General features: G+C 46.3%; 1 long non-coding RNA gene across 1 annotated transcript; it reads right to left on the reverse strand.

Annotated features, from left to right (window-relative positions):
• Nucleotides 1-1517: 1517 nt before the first annotated feature.
• LOC119035594 (uncharacterized) lies at nt 1518-4106 on the reverse strand. The gene is made up of 3 exons (XR_005079840.2): nt 3836-4106; nt 3397-3485; nt 1518-1650 (listed from the first exon to the last, which is right to left on the reverse strand). It is a non-coding gene; the product is annotated as an uncharacterized LOC119035594 (long non-coding RNA).
• Between the last annotated feature and the right edge of the window lie 6001 nt (nt 4107-10107).

The raw sequence follows: 10107 nt of genomic DNA on the forward strand, positions 1-10107 counted from the left end.
ACGACTTGCCTAGTATTCTGGCGTGTCCATTTGTTAGGATGATGGTACCACTGCTTACAATGGGGGTCCCTGGGAGATGATGAGATTAGGTGAAAATCTCATGGATCTGATTTAAGAGAAATGTTGATTTGTAGAGCTTGGCTAGACAGGAGACTTAAGGGTAGCAATGCCCTTGCCAGGGAGAGGAAAAGTATAGAACCTGTGTTGTGGTACTGTGTTAGTTTACTAGGGCTGCTGTACCAAAATGCACAAACTGGGTGTGTAAACAACAGAAAGTTACTATCTCACGGTCCAGAGCCCAGATGGTGGGGTGGGTGCCTTAGGAGAGTTCCAGGTCCTTCTCCTTGCTTCTGGTAGTTCCTCTGCTTAAGGTGTTATTACTCGAAACTTCCTGTGTCACCCTCCCCATGTGCATGTCTGTTTGCAGCTCTCCTTGTCTTAGGAGGACCCCAATTATATGGAATTAGAGCCTGTTCTAATAATCTTGCTTTAATTTGATCAGTTCTTTCATGACCCTATGTCTAAATAAACTCCTTTTCTGAGGTGCTGGGTTTTAGGAGTACAGCATGAATTTGGGGGGGAGAAGCACCATTCAACCCATCACTTAGATTTTGTGTTTATCTTGGGGTAGCTTATAGGGTGGGGCTAATGGAGATTGCATGAGGAAACATGGCCACCCCACTATTCCTTGTGGCTGCCACTGATTTTCTGTCTTTTAGATATTCGGAAACAGGTGCTATGCTGAGTGAAACAAGCCAGTCACTTATGGCCACATGTTGTGTGGCTCCATTTGTATTAAATGTCCCCAATGGCAAATCACAGAGACAAAGTAGTAGTTGCTTAGGACTGGGGTTGGGGGTGGAATGTGGACTTGCTGGTATTGGGTATGGGGTTTCTTTGGGAGATAATAGAAATGTTCTAAAATTTGGTTATGGTGATTGACACACAACTTGTGAATATTCTAAAAACTGTGTATTTAAATCAGTGGATTTTGTGCTTTGTATATTGAAGTTATATATTTAAACTGGTGGATTTTGTGCTTTGTGAATCTTTGCTCAATAAAGCTATTAAAAACATATTAAGTCAGAAGTTGCCTGGGTAAATTTTAGAGTCTGTTTCAGTCATGAGATTCTAAGACCCTGTATTCCTTCATTTCTCTGGATCTCAGTTGTATCTTTGTAAAATGAGGAGACTGGAGTCTATCCGATAGATGATCCCTTTTATGATTCAACCAAAAGCATTACCTGATATCCCTGTTTGACCTTACAGAGCAGACTAGTTCAGAGCTTGGGCTTTGGGAACAATGGCGAGCTTGAATCCAGCTCTTTAGCCTACTAGCTCCACAACTCTGAGCAAATTATTACACCCCTCTGAAGCTTAATATTCAGAAGGAGATATGGAATAGGAACAATAAAATAATGCTTTTCACATTTGGCTATCAAGAGGATTTAATGTGATAATATTCTAAAGGGTGGAGCAAGCATCTGACACAAGACCAATTACTAAGAGGTGGTAGCTTTTATTATCAGCATTGATTTCGTAGGGTCAAGACTAGTGACTCTACTTCACCAAAACGGTCCAGATGAATGATCCTTTTCCAAAAGGAATTGAGTTGTCCTTTCATGTCTGATGCTCTATCAGGTACACATTCTACAAGAGGTTTAATTTTTAAATAATTAAACACAACGTTATCTGTGTTGGTCCGTAACATATATTTCTTCACCATCCTGCAGTCTGGTAAGATCTTTGTTATTAAATAATCATTTTGCCTCTGTTTTCAAGAGGTACCAAATGTCATGTAGCATGTGACAAATTTGTGATCATTAATAGCAATCTTGATGAATGCAACCACATCTGTTTAATACTTACTGAGCACCTACTTTGTTCCAAACAATATGCCAAATACGGTGAAAAGTACAAAGATGAGCAGTATAACAACACTGTTCTCACATACACCATGGTTTGGGGGAAGATACTCCCATGTATCTATTCAATCATGTATCAGTATTTCTGAGCTTTTGAGTGGGGTAGAAAGATATATAATGCAATGTGCCACTTCGAACACTCTAATGGATGTACGAACTAAGTGCTGATGGTGCCCAGAGAAGGGAGGGGTTAACTCGATGTGGAGAGGACATGCAAGCTGGGTGGTGAGGTGGGAAAGGGGTGTTCTGGACTAACGTTCTGGAACACGTCGAACTTCTCATTGTTCTGCAAACAGGCCAGGTTCTTTTGTGGCCTGCATTTCTGATGTAGAGATCAGGGCATGTATCATGTCTAGGTAAAGCTCTTTCTGAAGTGACAAGTAGAATTTGGATATTGAGTGAAGGTGTTACGGAGGGAGATCACAGGGAGGGACATGGGGTTGGGTTATGCAAGACCTTAACGCCACTGTGTTGCCAGCCCCTAGCATAGTCCTTGGCATGTAGAAGATGCTCAATGCATATTTGTTGAGTAATATTCCTGCCAAGTTCTTTACTTGTATTCATTTGGCCTTTCTTGTACATTCATAGCCCTGCTCCTTCTTTTCTTTGAAGACCTGTCTGTTTGACATGAGAATGGTCTTCAGCAACTCAGTGTCTGATTATATCAAGCAAAAAGCCTCAAGATCATAACAAACAAATAAAAACTTTGATGATGAATCTTCGTATGAAACTTTGCTGGTTTGTTATCAATTTTAATGCTGTCAGAACATTTCAGTTACCAGTTTCATTCTTTGCTACCTGGGAGTGCTTTTAAAAAGCCTTTAGAAGAAAGAACTTCTCTTCCAGGTTGCCATGTATATGTATATTTAAATCACTTTACTGAGGTGTATTTGACATACACAAAGGTGTACATACTTACTGTGTACAACTGAATGAGAAATGAGACTGGGGATAAGTACATGCCAGTGAAACCACAACCACAGTTGATTCAGTGAACATCTGTCCTGAACAAACGATCTATCCTCTTAGCAAGTTTTTTTAAGTGTTGACTATTGATGTTATTTTTAACCCAAGTCAGCAGGGTTTCCACAGCACACCTGGGACTTAACCTGTTCTCCCAGTGTCACTGTTCACTTATTTGTACTGTGGCCCATAGACCATGTGTGGTGAGGGGCTATCGACTTTCCCATCTACGTTTCTCGACATCATTCTTCCTCCCCATTACCCACCCCTCCTCCAGCTTGGACCTCACTTTTCTCCTTTATAGGCTGGTCCAACACACTCCCAGCAGGTCTCTCTGACTCCTTCCAGTGTAGTTGCCACACAGCTGCTGGGGAGGTCTTTCCCACACAGGTCTCCAACCTCAGCACCCTCTGCTTACAAGGCCTCCCCGGGGTCTCCTTGCCCGCAGGATGAGTGGACAGCTCTTAGCACACCACAGGAGGCCCTTATGCTCTTGATCCAAACTCACTTTCTTGTGGGTTCACCAGTATAAATCCACTCTTGTGGCCTCCCCTAGGCAGACTTGCATACGGTTCATTGCTCAGGTGAGACCCATGCCTGTGGGAAGGAGGCCAGAGGGGGCAGTTAAGCTGTGACGATGCAGGGCCAAGGGTGGATCCCCCAAACCCACTGGGAGTCCTGGCGGCCAGTGCTGCTCCTGCTGGGAGTACTGGGCATAAAATGCTGCCAGAATTGTCCCCTGATGGCCCACAGTGTCTAGCCCTTGTCCTCCTGTCTCAGCCACACCTGGGGAGTGGGCTGCTCCTGGAACGGGTGACCTTGGGCCAGGACACTCTCAGCAGCCGAGGCCACCCCTGGGGAGCTGACAGCTGGAGGTGTTGCTCCCCCACACATTTAGCAGCTGGGGCACCGAGTCCCTCCCTCCCAGAAGGGACACTGGGACTTACCCTCTTTTTCCTTCTCAGAATTTTTGCTCCCTTTTTGTGGTTTCAGGCCTTTGTATTTGTTTCTTCTGTTGGAAATGCCCTTTGCCTGCTGCCTTGTCCCTTTGATCTGATACTTTCAGTTTCCCTTTATGCCCGATGTCAGCTGCTGACTCCTCTGGAAGCCCCCGCTCACACTTCCAGGCAGAGTCAGGTGCTTTTTCATGTGCTCAGTCCACGCGTGTGGCTCACATGCACTGTGCGATGAGCCTGGATTAGACACTGCAGGCAAATGAGACAGAGTCCCTGCCCCTGCCCTGCCCCGGACGAACAGAGCAGATGTTCCCCTCCTTTGTGCTGCAGCAGTACTCAGTGGTGTCCTTTTTTTATGGCATCTACGATGTTGCTTATTTATTTACCTGCCTGGTCATTCATTTCTTCATTCACTGGGTGTTAGTCAAGTCCTCGCCTTCTCTGTGCACAGCATTCCAGGAAGCATGGGGGATACAATGACTAACAGTTTGCTGAGGAATAGATATTAATCAATGGGTCATACAAAATCAGTGTGGTTCCAGCTCGGACAATGTCTATGGAGAAGTTCATGCAGCTATGATATTTTACAACATGGTGTTCCACCTGGTCGGGGGGGTCATGGGAAACAGGAGAAGCGGTGATTTCAATACAACTTGGAGAAGGGAGAGAGAAGCCTTTTGGGAGAGGATATTCCACAATGCACACAAGCCCAGGGTCAGAAAGGCAGGTAGAGAATGTGAAGATATGAAAGAACTTTGATGAGGTTGAGTTCATAAAGTAGAGAGACTAGTAGTAAAGGGGGATGTTGTTGTAATTGCCAACAATCCTGTGAAAGTTCACGGCTGGCCATCCATGCTCAGTGAAGTCATTAAAAAGATTTCAACAAGGGATTGAAATGACCAGATCTGAGATCGGAAAATCTGGGCAGGCCTTTGTTCTGAGAAGAGAGAGGACACCCGGGGGGGATGCTGAGGAGGCTATTTGTAACTAACCATTGAAAGAAGGGCAGTTTGGAGAAAGGTGGAGCGTTGAGAAACGGGGTTGAACACACAGCAACTTAGGAGAAGAAACTGACAAACCTTGGTCCTGGCTTTGTGTGTGACTGGGGAGGCAGGAGAGGGAGATGCCAAAGCGACCTTCCCATTCCCATAGATCCCTGACCTTTTTGAATCCTAATCCAGGGAAGAATATAGACCACTCTCTGGAGACATATACACATATAGCCACATACACACAGCAGGTACCTGTCACTGCAGAGGGCACACAGACCTTCTGAAGCCCATTGGCAAGCCCCAGATGGGAAAGGAGACTATACCTTATTACTCGCTATACCTCTAGCTTCTACTGCAAAAAACAGCATCGAATTGGGCTGACAGTCCGTGTTTGTTAAAGTGGTTAATGAAGGTGAGAGGAGGTGGAGGGTGCTGAGAGGCTCCTGGTGGTTAGCGTTCTGCGCTTTCTGCTGCTGATGTAGGAGTTCTCAAAGAACAGCTTCAACGCTCTTGTCTATGAACCAACTGCTCATTAGCTTGCAAGGCAGCATTAGGTGGAAAAGTCCACAAATGGATGCATGAGCTTCCAGGTGGTGGCGGGGAATAATTTTAAAGTATTAAGGCTCCAAAGGCCCAAGATTTGTCTGCAGCAGATGTCTGTCTGTAATGCTAAGTGTGTTGGACTGAAGAATAAAACTGTCTGCTTTTATTTTATGTGGGGGAGTGCATCATTTGGAGATGGAGTCAGACTGCCTGTGGCTGGGCGGATAAGTTAAATTAATGTCTTGAATCTCATGATTCATTTTTACCTTGTGCAAGAAGCAGAAATGGTAATTGTGTTCATGGGCAGAGATTTAGAACAAAATCATGCGTTTGCAGATAAGGCATTTCAGGAGACCAATAAAGGTACCAGGGAAAAGGAATGCATAGAAGGGAAAGATTAGTTCATGAGTATTTAACCTAGGCTGGGTGGGATTTTCCTCTTTTGGCTTTGAGCAGCTGGATGCTGGGGATATGAGCAGTGCTATGTGAGCCGTGGACTCTGCCATGGCCTCAGTTTCACCTGGTTCAGTCCCCACCTAGCAGGAACTTCTTCTGCAGCACCCTTTGCAGATTGTCTGTGGTTCCTTCTGAAGCAGACCCGCGGAAGCTCATTGTTGAGTAGCTCTGAGATGAAGTCCTGCACCAACTCCTCACTCTATTCCTGGAATGGCAAATACGCTTGAATTTGCACAACAATTTCAATTACTTGATGGTGCCTGCCTAGAGCAGAAGGATTCCAAGACTGAGTCTGGTGGAGTGTGGGGGGAACAGTAATTGATTATCAGTGTCTGTCACAGGGAAAGAAAGGTGAGAAGTGGTATCCTGAAAGCCAAAAATGTCGTGCATTTGTTTCCCCTGGGCTAGACTTTTCAGTTAATTAATTCAACTCATACTTATTTAGCATCTTCAATGTGCCAGTTGTGGTCCTAGGGGCTAGGGATGGTTATTTCTCAGTCCTCATTTTACCTGCCTTTCTTGCAAAATTAGAGAGGTGCCCACTTTTTCCTTCTTGCAACCCCCACCTCCACCCCTGCTTTGGGTCCCTGAAACTACTTTCTCTTCTTATTCTCATTTCCTATTCTATTGCTCCTCAATTTTCTCTTCTTATCTTAAAAGGTTGGAGGGCCCCAAGATTTGGTCCTGAATTGCCTTTTCTTCTGTCTCAGTCTAGATAATCACGTCCTGTCTCACGTTTTCAAATGCCACGTCTATACCAGGGACACTCAGGTTCATGTCTCCAGCCACAAAAGGAAAACTATATAACCATCTCCTGTTGGGCAGCTTCACTTCCACACTAAACTGCACCTTACACGCAACACATTCAAAAGAGAACTCTTGATTCCTATGCCGCCTCCATTCCTCTCATACATTTGGCAGACTTCCCATCTCAGTAAATGGTATTGCTGTACAGTCAGATACCCTTGCCAAGGGTATCTGAGGAGACAGGGCTTTTCTCCTTCCCTTATCAACCCTCGTCTAAAACATCAAGTATTCCTGTCAATTCTACTTCCAAAGCTTCTCTCCAATCTTCCCACGTCACTCTCCCCCTTGCTCACTATCCTGATCCCCGGCCGTCCCCTCTCTCACCAGGGACATGTCAATAGACCCTGTGCTCTGCCTGCTTCCATGCTGATCCCCTTCAGCACCAGGAGAAGGAGAAGTCTTAGAAATAAATGTTAATAAGATCATGTAAGTTCATCGTTTAAAATTCTCCAAAGGCTTCCCGCTGAGAAAAATCCAAACACCTTTCCCAGGTTTACCGGGTTCACTTCTGTCTTTGCTCCCCTCTTAGTCCTCTCTGCTAGCACTTTCTTTAGTCATTCACTGGCCTACTTTCTATTCCTCCAGAAGTCACGTGTATTCCCTCCTTGGGGACTTCACATTGTTTGTTTCTCTTTCTAGAATATTCTCTCTGATCTTTCCGTGGTTGATTCCTTCTCATTTAGGTCTCGGCTTAAATTGTACCTTGCAGCATATCTTTTTCATCGCTTGTCTGGATCCCCATAATCACCTACCCGCTGGCCTCTCTGCCTCCTCGTCTCCCACCCCCATCCCTCCTCCACACTCAGCAGACTTCCGCCTGGTTGACTCAGCCACACACAGCGTAGCCCATGCCCAGCCCTCCAGCCTCATCCTTACTGGGTTCTTTGCCTTGTGCCCATTGCTGCCCTGCTTTCCTGTACCGTGGAATGTCTCTGAGCCTTTCCCCACACCATTCCTCTTGTCAGGTATGCTCTTCCACCCCTTCTGGGTAACCTCCACTCCCTCTCTAAGGCACGATGAGGGAAGTGTCGCCTTACCTGGAAATGCTGTTCTGACTCTCTCCTTACCTGAGGTCCATCCACTGCTTTCTGAACTGGGATTCTGAAAGCACTTGGGAACTGTTTTATTATGTTGCTACCTGTTGGTTTGTTTTTTTCCTTCCCTAGTTCTCTCCCAGCGGCCCCCTTGGAAGCAGGGATTATGTAGCTATGGGCTATCTTTATCCTAACACTCAGCATAGATCTTTGCATTGTAATAAATACTGCAGGAAGGTTTACTTACAGGATTTCTTCTGGAAGAGGGCAGTGGGGTGACACCGTGGGGGATTGCAGCCAGTTCTCTACCCAACTCCAGAATTCATGACCTCTGGGTCAGGGCCGACCTCTGAGCACAGAGTGAATGGTGTACCCTCAAGAATAAACTGTGCCAGGGGTTGCACAGTGGGGCACTCGGGTCGGTAGTGTTGCTGTGGTTCTGTGAGCACAGCAGAGCTGTGAGGTTTGCATCCCGCAGCAGCTCAGCTCCAGTGTCTGACATCTGGGCCTGGGAAAGGAAAAAGCACCAGCTGAAGTTGGAAATTAATGAGAAGGACAGAAAATTCACTTCTTCAGGAATTACCACTCTGTTCAACTTTGGCACCGCTGCCCCCTGGCCTGGGGACTGCCTCTCACAGGCAGTGCAGTCTAACTGGCCTTGTTTCCATTTAGTGACCCTGCCCACCTGGCTGTACCTGATTGAGCCAGGAATAGGCATGCAAACCCACCGGGACCAATGGGATTCTCTGTTTCCTAGAATTTAATAATTAAAGTAGAAAACACAAAGCCCGGAAGGTGATGTCATGACTCAAGCTAACAGGGCATCTGCCTACCTAAGGATCCAAGAGGCCCATATCTTAAGATGGTGGGGCTGAGAACCGTGGCACAATAATCACATGGCAGGGCATGGGCACAGAGGAACACCACACATAATAACACACTGTGATGTTTGTGGTGTGGAGGTGATACTTGAAAGCTGTCCTACCTACTCACACCCTGCTCACCCTGCAGCGTTCAAGCTTGGCTGCATACCTGGCCTCAGATGTAATACCTCTTGCTTCCAAATTTGGTTGGATGCAATCACTGCATTCTTCTTTCCAAGCAATTCGGTCTCTCTGAGATGGGAGCATGTCTTCTCGCTCTGTCCCAGGTAGGCTCCCAGGAAGGCCTTAGCTGGGCTGTGCTCCTGTCCAACCTCTGCAGTTGGCCTGATGGCATTGTCCTCAGAGTGTGATCTGAAGTTTGCTCCAATAAGAATTCCTTGATGTGACTGTGAAAATGCAGACGGCCGGGGCTCTCGCAGATCTGCTGAATCATGGTCTCTGCAGTAGTGACAGGCTCCCCAGACGGTGAGGGCTGCTGGTCTCAGGAGTTCCCTGGGGTTGGAAAAAGGGGTGAATTAGGCTGGGGCACAGCGGTTTCCGTCCCTGCTGAAACACTTCTGTGAGCTGGGTAATTTGGACACATCGTCTCTTGAGAAGAGGAAATGAGTCTTGTTTATATTTATCTCTACTCAGCACCGAGAATACAGGCAGCCTTTAGCTAGTACTGGGTGCATGAATGCGTTCATGGGTGAAAAGCTTCACCAACAGTGCAGGTGTTGAAGGAGACAGCTCAGGGAAAACACCTGTGCAGTGTCCTACACATGATAGGTGCCCATGAAGTGCACCCACTTGTCATCTGTGGGTGGCCCGAGTAAGCACAGGTGTTCGGAGGCTGTGCTGAGACCCAGAGGCGACAGGTGGTTTTGGGAAAATTCACGATTTCCTTTTTATTCTGCTCCCTGTGGTTGTCTGTTCTTGTCCTGGGAGCTGCTGTCCCCATGAATGTCAGCAAAGACCAATCACAGAGGACAGGGCTCTGGGTGCCAGTGTGCCACCCTAGGGCTTGGGAGGCCACCCAGGGATGGCAGGGCTGTGTCCAAAGGTAGAGCATTGTGCCTGTGATCAGTAGCTAAATGTAGGGGACGTAGATGGTTAAGTTGGGGATTTGGGGTCCTGAGCATGAATAACAGAATCCTGATCTAAACATGTGATACCATTTGGGAAAAAAAGCTGATTTCTCCTAGACTCATAAAAATCTGTGAAAGGGTCATAAAGTAGCTCCCCTATCTACTCTTAGCATTCTAGTGAGAATCAAATGAGGTAGTGATATAACGATTGTCTCTCTATACAGACCACACTGTGATGTGTTCTGCTCCAAGTGTGGTCCCCAGACCAGCAGCGTTGGCTCCTCCTACAACTTGTTAGAAATGCAGAACCTCAGGCCCCACCCACACTTACTGAGTCTTATTTTCACAGGACCCCTAGGTGATCTCAAATGCACATTCAAGTTTGAGAAGCAAAGATTAAACAATTATAAGGAATTTTTAGCTCTCCAAACACTTCTTTTTTTTCTAGAGAGCTCTTCCAGAGAAAGGAAATGTGATTAG

The sequence above is a fragment of the Artibeus jamaicensis genome, unplaced genomic scaffold, assembly GCF_021234435.1.
Source record: "Artibeus jamaicensis isolate MK-2021 breed Jamaican fruit bat unplaced genomic scaffold, CSHL_Jam_final contig_76, whole genome shotgun sequence".
In the NCBI taxonomy this organism is placed as follows: domain Eukaryota; kingdom Metazoa; phylum Chordata; class Mammalia; order Chiroptera; family Phyllostomidae; genus Artibeus; species Artibeus jamaicensis.